General features: G+C 39.8%; 1 protein-coding gene across 1 annotated transcript in view; it reads left to right on the top strand.

The window, feature by feature from the left end:
- Positions 1-25,868, top strand: part of RARB (retinoic acid receptor beta) — a 703,788-nt gene that overhangs the window by 22,239 nt on the left and 655,681 nt on the right. Inside the window, exon 2 of the mRNA XM_081825597.1 lies at positions 10,418-10,497. The gene's annotated coding sequence lies outside the window, so the exon portion shown is untranslated. The remainder of the gene's footprint in view (positions 1-10,417; positions 10,498-25,868) is intronic.

Raw genomic sequence — 25,868 nt, 5'->3', positions numbered from 1 at the left:
CCTCTTAAGCTGCTGGTCATGAGCTTCTGGTAATGTATAACGTTGTTTTGATGTATAGTTAATTCTCATTATTCATGGTAGTTATGTTCTATAAAAACACCTCAAATCCTGAATTAGTGAATACTGAATAGTTGCCCCTAGGAGAAATACAGGATTAGGTTCTTGGTCTTATGGTCACAACATTTTCATCGGCTAATTAAGTGCATAACCTTGTGTTACATGTGCTTCTGTTTATTATTTATTTATTTATTTATTTTAAAGATTTTATTTATTTATTTGACAGAAAGAGACAGCGAGAGAAGGAACACAAGCAGGGGGAGTGGGAGAGGGAGAAGCAGGCTTCCTGCCAAGCAGGGAGCCCCTTGCGGGGCTCGATCCAAGGACCTTGGGATCATGATCTGAGCCGAAGGCAGATGCTTAACGACTGAGCCACCCAGGCACCCCACATGTGCTTCTGTTTAAAGACAGCTTCTTAAATATATATTGTTGATTAATTAACATTGAACTCATGGCCAACAGCACTGAAACTCATGCCTGAACAAAGCTCATCTAATATGTGTATTTTCTCTGTGAGATACTTCGCACCCTTTTTGTACTTACGACCACTAGACCGCACAGAGCACTGGGCTTGGGAGCCATTTTGGACAGCAAAATCAACCAAAAGCACACAGAATGTGAAAATCATGGCACTAAAAAGACCATGAAAAGGATATTTGTTTACTGTACGGGAGGGGAAACAGGAAGGCAGAGTGTTGCCTGTGTGACCTCACCTGATGTGTGCATACGGAGGCTTGAATTTTGGCCATATTCACAAATGACCTTGAAAGTGCCACAAGTATTGATTTGGGGGTTACAATTACAAATAAATTTTAGCAAGGAGGCAAATTCACAAATATGGACTCTATGAATAATGAAGATTGACGTACATTGTCATATAACCATACTCTTCATAGCTGTCTCTGTTTAGTCTATGAAAAGGCAAGAATTCATTGATTCTACTTTTCCTTAGAGGGGTAAAGGCATTTGCCTTCAACTGTTGAGCAACTGCTGGAAGCATGTTGGTAGAGGCCTGCCTTTCATGTAAGTAAACATACGTCATCACCTTGGCAGTGCCTTAGCATATACAGCATGTCTATACAGTATATACAGTGCCGTCATTTATGAGCAAACATGGCATCAGGCTTTTTTCAGGTACCATGCATAAGGCACTAAGGCCAGTGCGTGGATCCTTGTGGTTCAAGGAGCTTGCAATGTCCATGAAAAAGGAGGCTCAAATCCAGCATGGTCAACACTAAGAGCTTAATGGATAGTATAGACAAAAGGTGTTAGAGAATTTCAAAACCACCAAGGATTGGCTAGTTTTTGTCTTCTGTTAGAGCATAGTTCCACATCTGTCTTTTTACCATAGTGTCCCAAAGCCTAGCATATAGTAGGGGATCAAAATTATTTATTGAATGATCATGGAAGTGTTTGAGCTGGTGTCTTAGGGCCTTACATAGATCAGTTTCCCAAACTCTGCTTGATAAATTTCCATGGGATATTTATCAAGTAGAATTACATTTCACAAATCAATTGATTATACTTAACACTTATAGACTTTTAGCAGTCTAGCACATAGGAATCACCTGGCGGAGATTATTTCAATGCAGATTCTGATCAATAGGTTAGGGGTGAGGCTGGAAATTTGTATTTAGTTTGCCTCCCCTCAAACATTTTATTATAATAAAAATACAAATATATAGGAAAGGCTAAAGGAATTTTACAGTGAATATCTATATATCCACCATGCATATGTTACAATGAACATTTTACTTGCTTGGCTTTTTCACATACCTAGCTATCCATACCTTTACTCATTCATTTTCTCATTCATTAATCTGTCTTTTTTTATGCATTTCAAAGTAAATTGAAGACATCAGTACATTTATCCCTCAATACTTCAGCCTGCATAACTTTAGCTAGAGTTCTCTTTATGTTTCTGGACATGACTTTTTAATTGGTTTGGGTAGCAATTTCTTTATGAATAAAATTATAGGGTGGAGCTAACCTTTCAGGTGAAATTTCTGTGGTTTTGTGAGGACTTAATGCCTGGCTTAGTTAGAGGGCTTAGAATGTGGGACAAGTTAAGAATAGCCCTACGTGTTGAACCTTGGTCCAGGAGTGTTTTATTGGAACACAGCCATACTCATGCATTTGTAGTAGTTTCTCACTGTACTTTCATGCTGCTGTGGTGGAGGTGAGTAGTTGTGAGAGAGACCATATGGTTTTTAAAGGCCATAATGTTTACTATCTGGACATTTGAATACATTTGCTGATCCCTGTTGTAAAGAAATCAAAATTATTATGCAGACTGGGAGGGATCTGGAAATTAGAAGAATGATAACTAAAAAAAAAAAAATTGGCAGAGTTGGCAGAGGAGAAGGAGATAACCTAAGTTCTAGAGAATTCAGATGTAAATGCACCTCTAAATAAGATTCCTCTCTAAGGTCTGTTTTTTTCCCCCTGCTATTTTTTCTTTAATTGAGAAAGGGAGAAACAATAGTGATTCAAGGTGCATCAGTCAAGTTATGCTAATGTGGGCTGTAACAAATGGACCCCAAATCCCTGTGGCTTTCAACAGCAACTCTGCTTGCCCTCTATAGGTCACCTTTGGTTCTGCTCCATGTTGTCCTCTTTGGACTCAGGTGACAGAGCCTCCACCATCTGGGCCAGTCTTGTGATAGTGGAGAAAGAGAGAGACAAGACATTAACTGATTCTTAAAGCTTCTGCTTAGAAATGACACATATCACTTTTGCTTACATTTCATTGGCCAAAGTAAGTCATGTGGGCAGGCCTGGGTTCAACAGGATGGGGCTCTCTAACTCTCCTCCAGAGAGAAGAAGCACATGAATATGAACAATAGTGCACTCTTCCTTACAGGGTAACACAGTCAAGAGATTTTTGTCATTGTTTAAAGAGCTTGGCTTCACTGTGCTTGGAGGCAGAGGGAAGAAACACAGAAAGGAGTGTTTTCTGAATGATAAAGATCCCCTGCTGTTACTTATGGTAGGGGCAGATTTTCAGCTGGGTTTTGTGAGGTTCTGGGTATGTGGGTTAGACCTGGGAGTCCATACTAGCCCAAGTTAATGATCTAGCACATACGAATCATGGGGGGAGATTGTTACAATGCAGATTCTGATCTGTAGGTTAGGAATGAGGCTGGAAATACTGCATTTCTTAAAAGTTCCTGGGGGATGCTGATGCTACCAGTCTGTGGACTATACTTTGAGTAGTGACAATGATTTTCATCACCAGATCTTCTAAAACCAAATGGGGAAACAGGTATTCATTAACAAACCATCTGGATCAAACAGGTGAAATAATGACTCCGAAGGGAATAAAGGTACCCAATCGGGAATGTTGAACATTTTTGATTTTATTTTTATTTTTTGAGAGAGAGAGAATGAGAGACAGAGAGCATGAGAGAAAGGAGGGTCAGAGGGAGAAGCAGACTCCTTGCTGAGCAGGGAGCCCGATGCGGGACTCGATCCCGGGACTCCAGGACCATGACCTGAGCCGAAGGCAGTCGCTTAACCAACTGAGCCACCCAGGCGCCCCAGGGAATGTTGAACATTTTTGGCCATTGTTCAGAGCATCTCCAAGGCAGAGAAGAACCAGGTACCAAGAGAGCAGGATGACCTTTCGAATGCTGATGAGGGGATCACTTGGAGTCATGACTGGTGGTAGGGGACTGGGTAGACCAAGAGGTGTGGCCAGAGAAGAGTGAGTTATAGATTTTGAGCCAGAGCAGTACCACCCAGTGACTTTGGCCATCACCATTCTATCAACAGCCTCTTCATAATGGAATGTGAGTCAGAGGAAACATCAATATTTTTTAGTCACAGATGGGACTTCAGAAACTAGCAATAAATGTTTTCTGAGCACTCAAACTGAATAGCGGTTTTGTCAGAATTCATATCTTTAGATAGTGGCAGAAGATTCAGTACAGTTAATAAAAACCATTCAGAAATTTCATCGCTATGAAGTATGTTTCATTTGAGTTTTGATTGTCGTAAATATCTTGCTAGTTAAATTGGAAGCAAGACTATAACTTTGAGATTTGATGTTGGAAGAGAATATTTTGAGGTGAAATTGGTCTCCAGAACTTCAGTATTGTTCCTTCAGAGGAACATCTGTAGTTATTAAGAACAATTGATTTTATTGTTTATTGATTCTTCTTTTTAATAACATTGACAGAAGTGTTTTGGCCATGATTAGCAAGATAAAGCCCATGCATATACTTCAAATAAGTCTTGGCTTTTGTATGAATCACTGTTGTATTTAGGTTTTGTGTCCCTCACATCCTGCATTGAATTCAGACTGCCACCTGCTTGCTAGGATCCCATGGGCAAATGTTTAAACTCTCTGAGCTTTATTTCTTTATTTGTAAATTATGGGTGATATCTTATTGTGTTAATGATGGACTAACAGTAATATATTTATTTTTATTTTTTTAAAGATTTTATTCATTTATTTGAGAGAGAGAGAGCATGAGCAGGGGGAGGGGCAGAGGGACAAGCAGACTCCCCGCTGAGCTAGGAGCCCCATCATATGGGGCTCGATCCCAGGACCCTGAGATCATGACCTGAGCCGAAAGGCAGATGCTTAACCAACTGAGCCACCCAGGTGCTCCAAGGCTAACAGTATTATATTTAAAGGATATTACACAGAGTAGGCCCTCAATGAATGCCAGCTGTAGTTTTATATTTGTGGTACAAATTTGAAATTACTCTTATTTCAACATTTAGAGTGAACTGTGTATATGGCTATGGTAAAAAAAAAAATAGGCAAGAGCAAATATTGGACAGGATATGGAAAAACTGGAACCCTCATACTTTGCTGGTGGGATTTTAATATAGTACAGCCACTTTGGAAAACAGTCTGGCATTTTAAAAAAATGTTAAACATAGATTTACCATATGACCCAGAAATTCTACTTCTAGGAATCTACCCAAGTGAAATGAAAATATGTTTATAAAAGGCTTGTGTGCCAATGTTCATAGCAGCATTATTCTTAATAGACAAAACAAAACAACTGTCCATCAACTGGTGAATGGATAAACAAATCGTAATAGATCTATACAATGAACCCTGTTTGTCAATAAAAAGGAATGAAGTACTGCTCTATGCTACACCATGGATGAACCTCAAAAACAATATGCTAAATGCAAGAAGCTAGACACAAAAGATCACATACTGTATGATTCCATTTATATAGCATTCCCATAAAAGGCAAATCTGTAGAGACAGGGAGTAGATTGGGAGTTGACTGGCTCTGGCAGGGGGTGCCAGTGGGTAACTGCACATGGGCTCGAGGTTGCTCTTTGGAAATGGTCTAAAATTAGACAGTGATGATAAGTGAGCAGCTCTGTACATTTACCAAAAATCATTGCATTGAACGCTGAATTCCATAGCATGTAAATTATAACTCACTGGTGCTGTTTTTTAAATAAAGCGTGAACTGTGTTCATTTTTTAAGATTTTGATTATTTCTGGGTAGATTCTCATTGTTGTAAGATGAGGCCGATCAGTGAAACACTTTTACACTCTCTGACATGAGGTGGATTCTGGAGCTATTGTGAATGCTTCAGCTTTCTCAACTCAGTAGGGAACGCTTTGGCTTTTCAGGACAGCAAGCTGAACCTCCTGGAACTAATAGCCTGCAGGCACCAGCTGAGGATAGTAACATCTGAAAACAATAGAAAGTCCAGTCAGTAAACGCAAATCAATAACCCTGGCTGATGATTCAATGTAAGTAAAAAGAGATTTTTAAGATGGAGTTTCTTGGCTCTAGCCATTAAACTTCTCATTCACCAGTTCTTCATTAAATGCCTGTCTTAACCAGGGCAATTGAGCCTCAGATATCAGACATTTTTGAGTTATGGAGATCACCTGCTTCATTTTTGGCCTTGGGCACAAGATAAAAGGAACTGAATTGAATATTCCCCCAGAAAATGATGTAAGGAGAGGTAATTGACAGCACCTGGAAGATACCATCTTGGAACAACGGCCATAGATGTGGTTATGGAAGCACAGCACATTCGAGAAGACACTCCAAGTCCCACTGTGTTCAAATGCTAGGGACCTCATTCAAGCATCAGATTGAAGAACTAGGGGTGTGTGTGTGTGTGTGTGTGTGTGAGAGAGAGAGAGAGAGAGAGAGAGAGAGAGAGAGAGAGAGAGAATCCTCTGGCCTTATTTTTTGAAAATGGGAATTTCTTGACAGGTAGTTGAGGACTATATAGTTCCATCATAAATAAATAGAAAGCGCAGAGACTTGCGTGTGACAATGTGTTTCTTTTGTAGGGGTCCCATTGTGGGGATGCAATCCTAGCATTCTCCTGGCCAACAGACGAACGCATGAACTTCATCAGACTTCTTTGGTTGGTAGTAAAGGAGCTGAGGAGTCAATAGGAATAGAAGGCGTCCCAAAGTTGCTGTCCAAACAGCAACAAACAAAAACAACTCTGGTTTCTCAGTGTGCAATATGAGGATCACTAGTATCAGAATCACCTTGTGGGGGATGGGAAGTGGGATTATCTTATTAAAAAATTAGACATGTGAGTGACTGTACTGTTCCTGGCAAAACAGCAGTGAGTAAAAGAGACCAAGGTCCCTGCTTCATGGAGTGCTTGTTCTACTAAATTGTTCTCCAACCGTAGGCCCTGAACCAACAGTATCTCCTTTACTTGGATACTTAGAAATGTACAGTTTCTGGCCTTACACTCGACCTACCTAACAAGTCAGAAACTTTGAAGGTGCAGCCTGACAACATAAGCCCCAGCAAGCCCTCTAGGGTTGACGCGGGGTAAGTGTTTGAGAAGCACTCTTCGAGGGCAGGGTTTCTCAACCTCAGTGCTGTTGACGTTTGGGCTGGAAAATTCTTCGTTGTGGGGCTGCCCTGAACAGTGTAGGATTTTTGGCACAAGAGATGCCAAGTAGCTATCCACCCTAGTTTTGACAATAAAAACTGTCTCCAGACAGTGTGAACTGTCCCCTGGGGAGACAGAATCATCCCAGGTGAGAACCAGTGCCTTAGGGCAAGGCTATTCAAGATGGCTGGCTGACTGGTACTGTTAGCATCACTTCTATCAAATCTCTGGGGTGAAGTGAGGAATCCAGGTTTTAAAAAGTCCTTCTGGTGATTCTGATGCTGCTAAGGTTTTAGAGCTACCATCCTAGTGGAAGAGATAGAAACATGTAAATCATTCAGAGTGAATAGTGTGCTACACAGAAGATCTGTAAGGACTGTCTTCACTTTACCTGTTGAACATCTTTCAGAAGGATGGGGAAGATAGGGAAGGAGGACAGGGTGTTTCCAGCGAGAGGGGGGGTTGTAATTTAAATAATATAGTCGTGGAAGATCTCATTGAGAAGGTGATTGATCAAAGAGTGAAGGAAGTGAAGAGCAAGTGAAGAGAGAATGGGGGAAGAATGCTTCAGGCATTGAGAAGGGAAAGAACAAAGGCCCTGGGGCAGGTATATGTCTAGTAGTTTCAGAGGCTAGTAGGTAGCCCAGGGTGCCAAGTGGAGGAGTCTGGGAGGAAAGTAGTTAGAAAACAAGTGAGAGAATGAATGAATGAATGAATGAATTAACCTGTTTGTGGCCTTGACTTCTGTATATACAAGCTATGTGGCTTTGAGTATATTCTGTGGTCTTTTTGGACCTCAGCTTTCTCTTTTATAAAGCAGAATGAATACTTGTTCCTTATAGGTCCGCTCTGAAAAATAAAATGCTTGAATGATGGTAAGCTTTTGAGAGGTTTGGCAGATTACATTACTTATAGTATGTGATCAATAAATTTTGTATGTGTTATACAAAACAAAGCCTAGAAAAATTCAGACCTACCAGATCTGAATCTCTGTGATAGAGACTGGTAATCTGCACTTGTAATAAGTCCCACCAAGTGATTCTCCAATATGTACACTATTTTGAGACTCTTTATCTTTCTCATATACAGTATTTGTATCCTGGTCCCCATGGATTATTTCAAATGCCTTGGCAAGTAGAGTTTTCCAGGTGTGAATATTAACACATAAGTTTCCAAGGCCTTCCTAAGAAGAGACCAAATTTTAGACCAACATGGCATGCTCAGGGGATTACACTGAGATGGTTTTAACTTCATGGTGAAGCTTCCTGGGGTGAACATTCAGGAGATGACTCCAGGGGAACCAAGCCCTTTTCAGTTTGCTCTGGCCAGTCGACAATATTGAGAAATAGAAATACTTCCTGATCCACTGTGCAATGAAAATAACTGTGAGGTAAATAAGGTATTATGTCCACCATGATGTCCCTGAGGTTGGTACAGTTATCCATGCAAAAGATTCCTTGTACCCAGTTATCTAAGTTTTTGTTTGTTTGCTTGCTTGTACTCAACTCACCTCTCGCTGATGAGTTGCCTGTCTATGTCATTATACTTTGGTAACTTAATATGATAATCTTGAACTTCTGTAACATCTTTCCTCTTAAGGGCTCAGTGTTTGGGGTCATTTTCAGTTTTTCCAAAAATAAGCTATTCTTCAATATGTTACTCTCTGGTTATTTTACTCCACCTTATTTGCCTTAGGGAACCTCAGAGATTAAATCTTACCAAATCTTGAGGCTGCTGTGATTTGAACTGCTAGGTTTTTCTGCCTTAATTTCCCCTCTGTGAGTTCAAGAGGTCAGACATAGTCTGAGGCAACACTTAAGGAGTCTGTATCTTGAAAAAGCAATTGGATTAGTTGGGTTGAATCTCTTTCCTTTTTTTCCACATTGAAATGATGGGGTGGGAGAGTGTCAAGATGAGTTTTAAATTGATTTATTTGGTAGATAAAATGCACCAAAGCTGAAGAGGAAATGCCTTCTCATTATTTAGTTGCTGAGCTGCACCTGAGAGTTCATGATGATGCCATGAACGGAAGTGAAAGCACCCAGTTTTTGTTCACTTAATTCACATGCACATGATAAGTATTATAAATTAGTTATGATACTCAGTATGATATATACCCAAGCAATTTAAGGACATTAAAAAAATCAAGGATGTTGCAGTTTCTCTTCTATCTACTGGACTGTCCATGCAATATTTAATTTATCTCACCTCCCTTTTCACCGACTGGAGAACTGAGGAGTAAGGATATTTTGCTCTGTTCCAAAGCTTTTATGAACTTTCACCTTCCAGGATTAGGCACAACACATTCACCAAACTTTTTCCCCACTACATGTCCACCAAGAAACATTTTCAATTAAAGTTGCTCCAGAGATTGTCAGAAAAAATAAAGGACACCCCATTAAGTTAGAAATTTCAGATAAACAAGTACGTTTTTCGTGCACATATTTTCCATGCACTATTTGGGATGTACGAATCTATTTGTTGTTTATCTGAAAACAAATCTGAAAATTTAACTGGGGAGTCCTATAATTTGATCTGCTAAATCTGGCAACCCCAGTTGCTTCTCTTGGGATTGGTATTATTGGACTTCAGGAATATCCAGTTGTGATTATTAAGCCTCAATCTGAGTGAATCTTGGAGACAAGTTATTTGGCTTCTCTATCAGAAGGCATTTAAGACCAAATTATAGTCTCTGAATAAAAGACAATTTAGAACCTAAGCCTTCATTTTTAAAAAATATTTATTTATTTGACAAAGAGAGACACAGCGAGAGAGGGAACACAAGCAGGGGGAGTGGGAGAGGGAGAAGCAGGCTTCCTTCCAAGCAGGAGCCCGATGCAGGGCTCGATCCCAGGACCCTGGGATCATGACCTGAGCCGAAGGCAGACGCTTAACGACTCAGCCACTCAGGTGCCCCCCAACAAGCCTTCATTTTTTGAGGAAAAGCTAGGGTCAAAAGCCACTGATCTGTTTCCCTAAGATGGATGAGGCAGGAATTAGAGGTATTTCTCCCCAAGCCCTAGGACTAATACTATTGCGTGGAAAACGAAGAAACCAAGAAGATCACAACATATCTCTTTTTTGCTTTTCTTTTAAATCTTCGTGGGTCTGGGTCACAGCTGAACGTTTATACAATCTACTTTCAATCTGCTATGGGGTCAAAGGACCATCCTAGAGGTGGGTGTACCATTATAACATTTATCACCTGTGTGAGTTCTTTTGCACACCTGAGCCCAGTTAATATAAAGCTTAGCACAAAAAGGCTCATCCCCCCTCACTAGCTTTTCCCTTGTTTGATGTTCATGGCTTTAGGGGAGACAGTCCGGCTTGGTTTGAGATTTAGCAAAGGGGCTTGGTGGTTTCTTCTCATTATGACAAGGTTAAACTTGTCACATCGTGGAAAAGGAGGTATTGTGGAGAAGTAGGCAAAGACTTGGAATAAACAAATCTACTTTTTTCTGCATTGTTGTTTAAGACTACTAACTCAAGGTATTTGTTATTACAGAATCCTGAATATTACTGTGAAGTGACGGTCACCTGTCCTTTTTATCTAGTAGAACTGATCTCAGCATCTACGGAGGAGAGGTATGTTCAGATTTACTCCTTTTAAATTCCTTAATACTCTTATTAGAAGCTACGTTCCACAATTCCCTTTGTAATCCGCCTTATCTGGCTTCTGGAGTATTTATTTTGATTAATCACTTTGATCCATGGTAATAATTTCTTGCTAGGAAAAGCTCAGAGGAAAGAATTGATGTTGTGCTGTTTTATGTTGAAGTATCTCCTGAAGAAACATGGGTTAAACAGCTTTGAGTCTTTGAAGGTGGGGAAGTGAGTTGCCATTGATAAAGGGAGGATGGATACTGGGGGGAGGCCTTCTGTGTTAGAACTATGTGATAAAATACAAACTGAGTTTTTCTTACAACTCCCATGTAGTTATAATAAACAGTTTAACATTAAAATGACTGCAGGCGTCCTGTTATTGTACTCACTTGGAAGTGAAACAAAACAGCATTTTCTCACTTTAGAGGATTTTGGTTTCAAATTGTGATATTTTGGCTGTTCTAAAAAAGATTGAGAAATCTAAATTTTGGGGGGTTTTCCAGGTCCTACAAAATCCTAAACTCAACTGATAGCCGTCTGCTAAATCATAAAATTTTCCCAGGGTAAAATATGCGAAGATAATAAAATCTGAAACATGAGCTTTATATATTTGGTGTTGGGGGTGGGAGGGCTCCAAAGTTTAGATTCGATGTTTGCAAACTTCTGTAAAGGGACCAGATAGTAAATATTTTAGGCTCTGTGGGCCTTATGGTTTCCCTTACTCAATCCTGCCATCATAGAAGGAAAGCTGTTTTAGACCATATATAAGTGAATGAGTGCAGACACTGAAATCTGATGTTGATATTTTCACATGTCCCGAAATTTTGTTTTGCTTTTTGTGTTTTGTTTCATGGTTTTGTTTTCATGCTCAGCTCAAAGGCTAGATTTGGCCTTAGTGGTTGTAGTTTGCCGGCCCCTGCTTTAGATCACTAAAACAAGGCAAGGTCTCCTGCGAATCTCTGCTTACTTTGTACTCATTAACATTGCGGAAACCTGCTATGCTCACGTTCTAGTAATGGTTTCCCAAGAAGAACTGGGCCCAAGGCAGGGGGAGTAGTGCCCCACCGGGTTGGGCAGGGTCTCTTCAGCTGTGCGTTGTGGGAGAAGGAAGGAGCGTCAACTCTTGAAGACACCTGGGGCGTCCTGGCTGTTGACGGTGTGAAGTCTAGGAACAAACCTTGTGCATCTGGGCTGTTCTGCCTTCCCAGCCAGTGGCCTTTCACCTGCTTTCACCTTCGTTTAGCCTTGTTTTAGCTCTTAACCCAGTTAGCAGAACTTAAGGGAGTTGTAAGCTTTGGAGCTGCTTTTCACCATAGCAGAAGGCCATAGGCAGAAGGTGTCTTTATATTCCATTTTTATTGCTTCTCTGTGATTAAAGGGTTTGGTTTCAAACACTTGGCAAGGATTGTTTGAACATGGATCTGCCTCAGTGTAGGCAAACTCAAGTGTAAGAAACTAACAAACCCATCGGCCCCCCCATTCTTTATTCTCTGCACATAATAGACAAATCTACTGGGGCATGATAATTGAACAAAAAGAATTCTTGACAAAAGAAATAACTGTAAGCAGTCCTCAAATGTTTTCTTAAAATCACTGAAGCTTTCTCTAAATAATACACTCCCTGAATATTGAAAATAAGTCTGGGGCGCCTGGGTGGCTCAGTCGTTAAGCGTCTGCCTTCAGCTCGGGTCATGATCCCAGGGTCCTTGGATCGAGCCCCGCATCGGGCTCCCTGCTCCACGGGAAGCCTGCTTCTCCCTCTCCCACTCCCCCTGCTTGTGTTCCCTCTTTCGCTGTCAAATAAATAAAATCTTTAAAAAAAAAAAAAGTCTATATTTAAAAATTAAAAGCATCGCTTCCTTGTGTGAACTAATAATGTGCTGTGTGACCTTAGATAGGTTACTTCACCTCTCTGTACCTGAGTTTAGTAAAATGAGGAACTTGAACCACGTGAATTCAAAGGGCTTCCTGTGTACCTCTAGAAAGATGAGCTAGTACAGTATAGGGTGTAAGCTTTTCATAATCACCAAGTAGAAGAGCATTATTTTCTCACCATGGTGTGACAGGCTTAATTGTGTTCCTCCAAAACTAATATATTGAAATCCTAACTCCTCAGTACCTCAAAATGGGACCATATTTGGGGACCGGGCTTTGAAAGAGGCAATTAAGTTTAAGTGAGATCACATGCGTGTGCCCTAACCCAGGTGACAGTATTTGGAGAGAGGCCTTCAAAGAGGGGATTAAATGAGACCAATAGCGGGGGAGTCCTACTCCAGCAAGATTGGTGTTCTTACTAGCTGCTAGGGATGCTCTAGGACCCGGTGAAGGCCGTGTTAGGATACAGCAAGAACAGCTACTTGCAAGCCAAGGGGAGTGGCCTCAGGGAGAAACCAGAACTGCTAACACCTTGATATTCTAGCCTCTAGATCTGTGAGAATTAAATCTCTTAAGTCGCCCATTCTGTGGTATTTTTTTTTTTTAAAGATTTTATTTATTTATTTGAGACAGAATGAGAGACAGAGAGCATGAGAGGGAGGAGGGTCAGAGGGAGAAGCAGACTCCCCGCCGAGCAGGGAGCCCGATGCGGGACTCGATCCCGGGACTCCAGGATCATGACCTGAGCCGAAGGCAGCCGCTCAACCAACAGAGCCACCCATGCGCCCCCATTCTGTGGTATTTTGTTAGGACAGCCTTAGCATGCTAAAATACGTGGTGTTGCAAAGGATGTGTGTAGGGGCGCTATCCCTGAGCTGACCTCATGAAGCAGAGAAATAGTGTGAACTTCGTACTCTCCCTATTCCTTGCTCCATTTCACTTATGGTCCGGAGAACGGAGTGGGGTTGGATTTGAAAGCCGAGGTGATTGGATTGTGTGGACCTTACCAGCATTCTTTGGGAAAAAATGCTCAGGGTTCTGGATATCAATAAAAGATACAATCTTAATCTGTTGTGAGTATATTTTTCATATGTCTTAGTGAGAATTCAGAGTTAAACTTATTTCTTCTATTGGCCAAATAGTTATTTCATACTATTATTGATCTAGAGAAGCAGTTCCCAGATGTCTTAGTCTCTTTCATACTCTTCAGGCATAGGGGACCTCAAAGCTCTTTTATATGTGGAGTATGGCCATAGATACTTACCATATTAGAAACTAAGACTGAGAAATTTGCCTATTGCTTCATTTAGAATAAGCCTATTAAGTTAATGTAAAATTTTTTATGGAAAAAGGATTCTCCCAAAGCAAACATAGACTAACCTTTTCTCCACATTTTTGTAAGCTTTAGTGTCTGGTATAGTAGAAGGTAGCTGGATTTGCCTATCTGCTTCTGCCTTCAAGCTGTTGCAGTGCCCCTTATACCAGGTTCCAGAAGACTGCAGTACACACAAGAGCATGAGAAAGGCAAGTGCCACCCTAGTATCAGGAGGAAAGTAGTTAAGATTTCATGGATGTCCTGCGCAGCCCCATCCGGACTTGCTAGATCAGTTTGAGAACCTCTGATCTGGCAGTATAGCAAGAAAAAGGTGGTTTATGGTTTCTCTAGGAAAACTTGATTGCTGGGCAACTGGGTGGCTCAGTTGGTTAAGCGACTGCCTTCGACTCAGGTTATGATCCCAGAGTCCCAGGATCGAGCCCCGTGTCGGGCTCCCTGCTCAGTGGGGAGTCTGCTTCTCCCTCTGACCTTCCTCCCTCTGGTGCTCTCTCTCTCTCAAATAAAGCTTTAGCAAAAAAATGATGCTTGATTGCCTGCTCTGTTGACCAATCACAGATTTCTCCCCGTGGTTGCCTTTTTAAAATTGTGACCTAAAAATGGTTGTCAAGTCAACACTTTTAAAAATGTAAGTGAACAACCCAAAATTAGCCTACTACCTATGTAGGTCACAAACGGCCCTGCACAACTTAAAGGTATGGCTGAAAAGAAGAGAAATGAAGGCAAAGAAGAACTGGTGCTTATGACCCACAAGGCCCATAAGGCGTGGTGGGGTTTTTTGTTTGTTTGGTTTTTGCGTTTGATATAGATGTGCACTTACCCAGTCACAGGATCCGTTTCCAGCAGTCACGTGTTTGAGGGCTACTAAAGACTGCAGTGTTTGAAAAATCTAAGGCAGAGAATTAGAGCGGTATGGCTTTTCATCTTCTGAATGAGAAAATGAATGTCCAGATACGTTAGATGCATTGCTCTGGATTATGCAACTAAGAAATCCAGCACTTGAAATAGGAAAGACCTTGTTTTTGCATGATACTGTGTTATACCTGTACTATTTCCCTCAGCCAACTTAGCGTTTCAAGCTGAAGGTAAGTGTGAACTAAATCATAGAATATAGATTCCAAGGGTGATTGTTCAGCTGTGTAAAGACTCATGAAGGCTGCAGTCAAGTGAGAAAAATACTAGGACTTCGGTGGATTTGGGGCCAACTTTGAAGTGTTGGGAGGGATTGGATGGGAACAGATTAACCAGAGTGGAAGGAAGAATTTGGGAAAAGGCACGGGGGCAGGTGGCCAGAAAGAACAGCCTTGTGGGACACTGGGGTGGCTCGGTTGGTTGAGAATCTGCCTCTGGCTCAGGTCATGATCCCAGGGTCCCGGGATCGAGCCCCGCATCGGGCTCCCTGCTCAGCGGGGAATCTGCTTCTCCCTCTGCCTCTACCCCTCCCCCTGCTCATGCTTGCTCGCACGAGCTCTCTCTGTCAAATAAAATCTTAAAAAATAATAATAACTTGTGAACCCTGGAGGTGGTATGGGGGTGGTGTAGGGCGGCAAGGAGGGAGGTTGTTGAGGAATAAGGAGCAAGGAGGCTGATGGATGGGGTGTGGCAGTTGCACCCTCTCTGAATCCAAGCTTCCATTTGTGAGATGCCTCATCTAACAGGGGTGGCAGATAAGTGGCTTGTACCCGGAGTTTGACAAGGATTCCACCCAAGATTTTGGTCATTTAACTTCATTGATGAACCAGCTGAGCTAACCAGCCACAGATGTTTTGTTTATAACCGAAGGAATTCATGTGAGGTTGGTGATGACATTTCCCTGTCCATAAAATGCTGACGGTTAAATAGTGATACTGTGTGCAGCACTTGGAACCTCTGTCTTGAGAGGCAGTTCTTAAGTGTAATGGTTTAATGGTCATTTAGCATGATGGGCCTTTGGAGTGTAATATCATTTGCCTGCCAGTTAAAATGAACGCTTCTCCGTGGGAAGTCAAAGATCATGTCGGCATAGCTTGGGTTAGGTGAAGGAGCTCATCAAGATGTGAATGCTAAAATAGAGAATAGGGAATAAAAATCTCTTGTATGCCTAGCCTGTTCATAAATCCAGTGTAATTAAAGAACACCACTAATTCCTACTAAATGGGAAATACACTCTGAATTGGTGAAAAGTTTGACTTATTTTGAAAGAAACGATACTTTATTATCTTGTCTACAGTTCTCCTGTCCCCAACCTTAATCCTTTTCTAATCTAATTTGTTGATAAGTTTGAGGTTACCTCAATAAAGAAGCTGAACTTCTTGCCCACCCTGAAGCTTCAGTGTCCCTACTCTTCTAGTTGGGGTGGACAGAGGAGGTGTGATTCCTGCTGTTCAGGGCCAGTCCCACATCCTTAGGCTCTTGGTGGGACCTCTTCCCAGTTCAAGAACCTCATTCCTTCAGTTGACCCTTCTTTGTCCTATTCTCTTCAATCAATGTCTACCCACGGACTATATCTTTTTCCCCTCACTTAGAAAGAAAAGTTCCCTCACTCTTCGGACATACTTGTTTTACCCCCTATACATAACTTGGAGGTATGCACACAGTCACGGATGCCCCGACGGATCCTGTGGTAGCTGCTATTCTATCCTTGTGGCACTGCGGGGGCTGGACTGATCACATCCACATTCTTGGCTCTGTTGTCAGGCTCACCATCTTTCTAGGTGTTTGCTCTGTCTGGGATTGGTGGTCTGCCCTCCTTGCTCATGCCCCACACTCCATGGGCATCATGGGGAGTGTCACCTGCCCCCACCTTTTCATAAGCGTCTTACCCTGCCTTTAAATCTATACCTTCAGCCCTGCTCTTTCCTTTAAGCTCCAGAGCCAGATACTCAACTGATAATTGTCCATGTCTACCTCAAACTCACCGTCTCGAAGCCAGACTTCAACATTGTCCTCCTTTACTGCCAGTCCCAGCTGCTGTGCTCAGCATCCTGGAGCAGGGGTCCATGAGCTAGAGCCAGTTGGCCAAATCCAGCTGTTACCTAGTTCTGTAAATGATTTATTGGAACATACCCCCCCTTTTTTTTTTTTTTTTTACACCTTTTCAAGGACCAAGTGGCCAGCAAAACATATTTAAATCTGACCCTTTACAGAAGGAGTCTGCCAACTCCTGTCCCAGAGTGGCAAAATCATCTGAAGGGCTTGATAAAACCCTTAGGTGGGTACTATCTCCAGAGTTGTTTATTCAGAGACTGGGGAATTTGCATTTCTAACAAGTTCCCAGGTATTGCTGGCCCAGGAGCCACACTTTGAACAGACTCCGAGAACAACGTTCTCAATTACATTGTCATTCACTTCGATCTCCCAAATGAGTTTAAATTTCTCCTCTCCATCAAATCTACTCACTGAAACAATTTTTCATAAATACACATTTATCTATAATGTGACAAGTTCCCTGGGACTGCCTCTTACCTACAGGTGGGTTTCATCACCTTGAACAAGGTATGGCTCCCAATAAAAGGAGAGAAGAAGCCACAATAGTTAGCCTGAGCTGTCTTTATTTTCTATCAAGGGCATGACAGCATTAACTCGTGGAATCCTCACAATGACCCATTGTGGTAGGAACTTCTATTAATTGCCTTTTCCAGATGAGCAGACTGAGATTCAGTGACAAGGTCCTGGGGCAGGCAGGTAGTAGAATCAGAATTCGAACCCAAGCAATCTGGCTGAAGAGCCTATGCTGCGCTGCATCTCTTTATCGCCCCTCACTCAACCCCCTGCCCTGACCTTAGTTTTGTTACCTTAGATAAAACTGGAAACCTAGATACATTCTCCTGTGCTGATTGTTCCTGTACAACTATAAAACCAAAGTGAATACAAAGACACAATTCCAATAAAATCTAAGTTAACGTTAAATTGATGTTTCACATGATGCTGAATATTTTACCGAATATTAATTGTCTTTTGCAACATGAATTGGTATCTGTTTGCTACAGAGGCTCTTGTGAGTTCAACCTAACTACAGCCTGAGGCATGTTCTGTTATTACATTTCTTTTTCAAACTCCTCTGAAGCCATTTTTACACAATAATATAATTTGCCTGAATGTGTCATACAAATATTACATTGACCTCATTTCCCCTCATTAAACTTTCTAGATAGTGAGACTTGCCACCTCCACCAGCAAAAGGAAAGCGTTGGCTCCGAATCCCATAGGGATTCTGTGTTTTCAGGTGGTTAGCCACAGACCCTCCTTTGAGCAACGCTGAAGTATGTAGCTCCTAGGCTGATAATCCAAAGCCCTTCACACTGGATCCCAGAACACCCCTCCTTACTTCTCACTACTTTCTTGTCCTTTAAATTTCCTCAGAACTAGGTTGCCTGTAAGTTGAGGTGGTCAGTGACTTGCTTCATTCCTTCAGGCCTTAGTAGGAACTCTTCTCTGAAGGACTCCTCCAGCCCTCAAGCCCACCCCTCAAATCCACTGTCCTCCTGAGTCCTAGTCATCCTTAAAAATTCCGCTTGAGCACAGACCTCTTATAAACCATCAAAATGACCTTGTGGGTAGTGAAACCAAGGACTCCATAATGCCCGGCAAGGTCCTTGTGAGCCGCCTCCTGTCCTACACCATGGCTCGAGGTGAGCACCACAATGTCCCAGCAAGGTTTAAGACCTAGGCTTTGTGAGGAAAGGGGGGAACGCTTAAAAAGCCAGGAGCATCCAGAGAAGGGGTTTTGTGGGGCTACTAACTTCCCCTCACCCTCCAAGCTGTGCTGCTGGCCTCACACCAGGGGTTTAGGTTCCAAATGTAAAGAAGTCTTCCCTTGTTGCTCTTCCTTTTTCAGGGAAAGCTTGAGGGAGCATCTTTCTCAGTGGAGGAATAATCAGACATGCTTGGCAGCAGGCAGACTGCATTTTGGAGTAGCAGCTATTCATAGGGTTGTCTTGGGAAGCCAGTTGCCCAGCACCTGGATACCTTAAAACCCATGGGAAGTTGCTTATCCCTCCTGTGGGAGGAAGGGAGCATGCTGAGTTCAGGTCATTGGTCCCAGTGGAGGCTGACTTTGGGTGCAGTCCCTCTCAATGGCTAAAGGCGGACCTGGCTCGACATCCAGGCAAGTCGGAATTAGAGTTCATGTCATTTTCAGATCTGCTTGCTCACTTCTCTGCCCTTGTTGTGTTCCGGTCCTGTCGGGTCTTCAGTGGCCCATTCAGTTGAAAAATCAGCTTGTACAAAATGTACAAAAATAACAAAAGAATGTGTAGAGGCTTGAGATTTTTCCATTGACTACCATTGAAATCAAATGGAACACCAGGCAGATTTCCAAGTCAAGTGTCAAATAATGATTCCCCACTGAGAGCAAAGTAGTCACGGTGAGATTATAGGTGCCTATTGAAGTGATCGGAGATTGACAACTCATCTCTACTGAGGAAAGTGCAATTCTATATCTCTGGATGGGTTACACAGAAAATAGGGCTTGATATGTGTTTTGTAAGAACTATCAAATTAAAAAAATTTCGCTGGGCCGTGTAAGCACTGAAAATTCAATCTTTTCAATTTCAGTATAAAATGCATGTGTTACGTGTAGGTGTTAGCCTCTTTTAAAATATATCCTGATACTGCCTGGATGTAGAAAATCAAGGTTTTTGAAATCAAAATAATTCATTTAATACACAACAAGAATAGAACACACTTCAGAAACACATCTATAACAAATGATAGCATACTAAGTGCTGAATCCACTTTTAAGGCTGATAAAGCTTTTAAAAAGTAAATCACTGTCAAAATACTTCATATGTTAATACCATTTGTGGCTACTTTCCATTTCTGTCTGTGTGAAGCAAGAAATCAACACTCTCCCTTTTGTCCAAAAAACTGAATAATACTTAATACAATACAGTCCTTTATTCACTTAAGTAGATGTTTTAAATGCCTTACAGTGAATGTATACTTAAAATCACTGATTGCAATTGTTTGCATGTGATTTTTTCATAATATTAAGTTGGCTTATAAACCTGATCAACTTTGTCATTTGTGTGCATTATTTTTATACACTGGAAAAATCTAACATGAGGCACAGAGTGCATGTAAATATAGAGTTCAGAATATATGGTTCTTACACAAATATGAAACTAACTTCAACCAACCAAAATAATGCTTTATGATCCTTATGAAATTTAGTTTAACACTTCTTTTAAATAGATAATTATAACATGCTGTAAATGAAAATTTTGGAAAAGGGAAAAAATAAAGATGAATCACTAAAAAAGATTCCAGTTTTCTAGAATGTACCCATACAGGTTAATGTTTTCTCTCTAAATGAGCATTGCATAAGTCAACAGTTCTCTAAGCAATAACCTGTTGTCTGTCATTAAATATCAGAAATTGTTTTTTTTCATGTCTAGATAGTTGTCTATTGTATGGATGCATGGTAGTATATAATAATTATTCCTTTTGGTAGACATAAAAATACTTTTAATTTTTGTATCTTAGGAAAAACAAAAAACATAATGTTTGTTTATCATGATTATTCCTTTAGGATGGCTTCTTAGAATCGGCACTATGAGATCACTAAGTCAAAGGAGGAGCTTCATTCATATTGACGAAGTGTTTTTCAGAGAAGGTAGATGAATTTATATTGCTATCAGTGTATTAAATTATTCAGTTTACTACTTTGCCAGTATAAGATTTTATAATTTGAATTTTTAAAAATTTTTTTTAAAGATTATTTATTTGACAGAGAGATAGTGAGAGCAGGAACACAAGCAGGGGGAGTGGGAGAGGGAGAAGCAGGCTTCCCGCCGAGCAGGGAGCCCGATGCGGGGCTCGATCCCAGGACCCTGAGATCATGACCTGAGCCCAAGGCAGACGCTTAATGACTGAGCCACCCAGGTGCCCCAGATTTTATAATTTTTAAAAGTACCATTTGGTAAGCTATCTTTGCCTTCTGCTGTGAGATACTTTGTCATTCTTACTATTCCTGGTTTCTGTATTTGGTTCCCTAGTTGCATCTGTTGAGTCCTTAATTATTATAATTTTATAACCTTTAATGAGGGAGTCAATCCCTCTATTGTTCTTTTTGTTATTTTCAGAATTTTCGTCGTTAGTCAAACCTGCCTACTTTTTCTTATTTCAAGGTTTGTTTCAAATTTGAATAGTTCAGGGAGACTTGTTATTGTGGTATTCAGTTTCTCCAACCCAGAGTGGATTAGCCTTTCTATTTACCTCTATGGTTGTCCATATATATATATATATATTTTTCATCTTGGAAACCTGGTGACTCTCCCAAGATAGGCCTTCTTGGTGATCACTTATTCTTTATCTTCCCTGCTGCCTGCTAGGACATGGTATAGACCCTTTCCATGTGTTGGTTTGAACTTCCTTTATTTCAGAGAAAAATTTGTGATTATTTTTGTTACTCGTTTTATTAAGAATAGGTTTATAATTTTAATAATCTATTAGAATACATTTGCATTTCTTGTGTAACCTGGATTTGATTTAGAGATCAGTAATTTTTTCTCCATTTGAATATGTAAATTTCATTTTGCTGTTTCTCTGGCCTGTTTTACACCTGTACAGATTCTCACCACCTCCACTGCTGTTACCCTGGTCTGATCCACTGTCCTCTCTTGCCTCCTAATGGGCTTCCGCTTTGTACTCTTGCCCTTCTACCAACTAGCTTCAACTTAGCCATTGGTGTTCCAGTAACGTAGGTCCTGACATCCTTCAAAGTCCTGGAATGGTTCCTCATTTAACTTGGATGAAAGCCAGAATCCTTACAGTGGCCTACAAAGACCTACAGACTTTCTATTGCCCTTCACCTTCCCATAACATACACGTTATCTTTCTGACCTCGTCCTCCGCTAGCAGCACTATTTGCCTTGCACTCTGTCCCCGAGTCCCATGGCCGTACTTTAACCACAGAAGATACACTCCTACCTTGCAGCCTTTTCCTTACCTCTTCCTTCTACCTGGAATGCTGTTTCAACCAAGAATCCACAGCTAATGCCCACATGCCCTTCAAGCTCTGGCTCAAATCTCACCTTCTCTGTAAAGACACTCTACTCTATTGAATGAACAGCCCTTCCCTCCTTGCCCTCTTCCTCTCCTACACCCTGCTCTGCCTTCTGCCATAGCTCCTACTCACGAGCTTTCTGTTTCAGAAGCTTTCTTTGTGAAATTTATTAGGAGCAAACTTTCTCTAAGGGCCAGGTGTAAAATTTTCTGCTTTGTGGACTCTAATGGTCTCTGTAACAGCTATTCAGCTTTGCCCTTCTAGCATAAAAGCTGTCACAGCAGAGAAAACAGGTTTTATTATTATTTTTTTAAAAAGTAGCTGTGTTCCAGTAAAACTTTATTTACAAAAACAGATGCCAAGCCAAATTTGGCCCATAGGCTATTTTTATTTACTATTTTGCATTGTATTACATTTGTCTTTTTCTAGGTTAATAGTATCTTGCATGAATGATTAGCTTATAAAACCATTTGGGCCTGGCATTTTCTTGATGGAAATATTTTTCTGTTTCATTAATGGTTTTAGGACCTTTGTGGTATTCCAGTTCTTTTTGAGTCCGTATTATTTATATTTAAATTGTTCACAATTTTCTTTTTAATCTACCTCTAGTCATGTCTTTTATTCTAAATATTAATATATTCCTTCTCTTGATTATTCATGTCAGATTTTACTATTTTTAGTCTTTTCAGAGGATCAAAGGGATTTTATTACTTTCTATAGAATGGTTTTCTAATTTGTCATTTTCTGTTCTTATTTTTAATACTTTATTCTTTGAGCTTACTATTTTTTGAATAATTAGCTCATTAATTATCAGCTTCTTTACCCCCCCTAGAATTTATAGCTATCATCTTCCCTCAAACAAGTTATTTTACTTCATCTTACATGCCTTGATATGTGGCATTAACATTTTTGCTTAGCCCTTTTTTTTTTTGGCACTTGAGTAAAGTATGTTTCTAAGTGTTATTTAAAAAGAATTATTAACACTTAACTTTTTTTTTTTTTTTTTTTTTTTACCAGAGACTAGAGTGATAAGGAAATATTGACTTCTTGAAATTAGTTGAGCTTTTATGGACTAGCATGCAGTTCAGCTTTATAGTTTTTTGTGTTTATGTAAATATGTAATATGTTTCATGCTGGAAGTGTTCATTGAATTAAGCCTACCAATTGTATTCCTCATTACTGATTCTTTTCACTTGCTAATCTGTTAGTTACTAAGGCAGACTTGTTGGAATCTTCCAGGATGATGGATTTTTTAAATTTTTGTTGACATAGTTGTATTAAAATGCCCTTGAAATACTTCAAAGTCATGTTAATAGGAGCAGATAAGTTTACAACTTGTGTTATCTTCCTGATACACTGACTCTTAACATTTTGCTGTGATGCTCTTTACGGCTAGCAGTACTTACGAAGTCTATTAACATGTCCATATAGATCACTTTGATTAGATTTTGATGCTTTTTTCTGCCCTTATGCTTTTGATCTTATTTTGCTCCTTTTACATTAGGTGATTTTAGGGGTAAATATCATAAAACTGGATTTGTTTTTTTTTATTACAGTCTTGATCTTAAACTTTAGTTCATTTCTATTGATGGCAATTACTATAAAATTTCTAGCATGTTTTAGATTTGTCTTCATCTTTTTTCACCTTTGTTAAAATTTTCTCATTACGTTTTTTTTACTGTACTCCACTAGAAGATCTACTCATTGCCCTCCCCTTAGTGATTCCTTTAGAAATGAATAATTATACTAATAAATCAAAACCTAATGGTAATGACAATCTTTACCTCTTCACAAACAATATGCAAACCTTCAAATGCTTTAACAGGAATAAATGTCTTCCCAGTTGGTATTCTTTTTTTTATATAGGATTTTCATGCTATCTTATTTATTCTAATCCCACAAACTTAACTAACCTCCTTCTTTCTCCTTTCTTCTTCTACGTACATGTGAGTACTTTCTTCCATTTTAGATTTCCTTCCAGAATCCTTTTCCTTCTTGATGTACATTGTTTTGCAGGTGTCTGGTGAAGGCTGCATTGGCTGCCCGAGTTGGTTTTAGATCTAGGAACCTTGGGCTGTGGGCAGGGTCAGATCCAGACATTGGCCAGTCACTTAGCGTGCAGGCTTAGGCCATCCTTAAGTGATGGAGTATGCAAAGTGAGCATGCCGCCCCTGGGCTCAGGTTTCCTAGGATCACAACTGTGCCATCTTGAGGAGGTTCCTCCTATGCTTTAAGCTTCAGTTATTTTGTCCTTATAGTAGGGATAATTATGGTACTCCTTCACAGGTTATTGTGAGGGTGGAGTAAGTTAATGCATTCAAAGTACTCAGATCACTACTTTGGCTAATGTGAACACTGAAATGTAAACTACATTAGTAGTATTATGTTTGTTAGAACTTTTAAATGTTTTTATTGTGAAATAGTTATCTATCTATAGAAAGTTGCAAAGATATTTTGAGAAGTTCCCATACATCTTACAGAGCTTGCCTGATGTTAAAATCTTAGATAACCATAGTACAATAAAAAAACAAAAAACAAAAACAAACAGGAAAATTACATCAGTACAATACTATTAATTAAATTACAGATCTTATTTAGATTTCACCAGTTTTCCCACTAATGTCCTTTTCCTGTTGGAGAATACAATTCAAGATCCCATTTTACAGCTCACTTGGCATGTTGTCTTAGTCTCTTCCCATCTGTGACTGTTCTTCAGTCTTCCCTTATCCTTCAAAACCTTGACCCTTTTAATGTTGAATTTGGATCTATTTGATGACTTAAGGTTAGGTTGAGTTTATGTATTTTGACTAGAATACCACAGCAGTGATGTGCCCTTCTCAGTGCATCCAACTGGAGGCCATGATGTCAGTATGTCCTATTGTTGATGATGTTAACTTTGGTCACTTGTTGAGGCATGGTGTCTGCTGGGTTTCTCCACTGTAAAGTGAAATTGTTCCCTTTGTGATTAATAAATACCCCGGCGGTATTTTGGGGACTATGGAAATATCTTGTTTCTCCTTCAAACTTTGAGCCACAAATTTTAGCGTCTGGTGATCTTGACTGAAACACTCATTACGAGAGTGTTTGCTTGATGGTGACTTTCTATTTCCCACACTTGTTCTATGTTCAGTAATTCAATTTTTTTCCTAGAAGAAAGAGTTGTTCCTTTTTCCTCATTTATTTAATTGAATTACTATGGGTTATAATCCAATAAAAATAAGTTAAAGTATTGGTGTGGAGGAGAGAACTACAGACAGGTAGTTCAGAATTGTGGAGTATAATCAATGTTAATCAAATCAGAAATGTTTGAGTATGTGAACATATTAGCAAGCATTTAACACTTAATTTTTAAATCCATAATACACTGGAATTCTAGGTATTATGAACTACACATCTTATTTCTCAAATCTCATAGTATAAACCAAAAGTCTTAATTATACTGCAATTTTATGATGTGTTTCTAAAGATGCACAATATATTCATTGCTTTGGGAAACAAAACTTGCCATGTTATATTATTCCAAAACATGTATGAGAAAATAGCATTTTCTTATGTATAGAAACATGGTACCAATTAGAAAAATGGCATTTAGACAGTGGCATTTTATTTATCATGTATCTATTACTATAGATTGATGTAAGAACTATAATATATAATCTCATTCCCAGGCCTAAGTATATTCAGAAGCAACATTTACATAAATTTATCATGGAATAGTAGCAAGAGAAATATAATTTTATTAACCCTGGGGCTCTCTTGGAATATTAATAAGAATATTTAGGACTGAGAGCTAATAGTATAATTTAAAATGATATATCTCTACTAAATGCAAACACCTCTTGTTCTCTCATGTGTATTTCCTCTAATTTTTGTTAGCAGTGCCTGAGCTGAAGAATAGTTAATTTAATGGTCAGATAGAGTATGTAGTAGGTAAAGGTGATACCTATATAATTTTTTGAAAACAGTTTCAGTTTAAATGGAAGCATTCCTTAGGTGCACAGTCATTCTTAGAAGCTCTCTTTAGCCATTTAAATGTATTTTTCAAAAAAGGTAAGATTAAAATCAGAAGTTTTGATATATTTCCTTGTGCATCTGAAATTGGTCATAATAAATTTTATATGACAGTGATTTTTTTTCAAAAACCGTAACTGTATCTTT

Source organism: Leptonychotes weddellii, chromosome 1 (assembly GCF_054177405.1).
Source record: "Leptonychotes weddellii isolate Sample4059 chromosome 1, ASM5417740v2, whole genome shotgun sequence".
NCBI lineage: Eukaryota > Metazoa > Chordata > Mammalia > Carnivora > Phocidae > Leptonychotes > Leptonychotes weddellii.
Note: the sequence above shows the minus strand (reverse complement) of the source record. Positions and strands in the feature narration are given on the sequence as shown.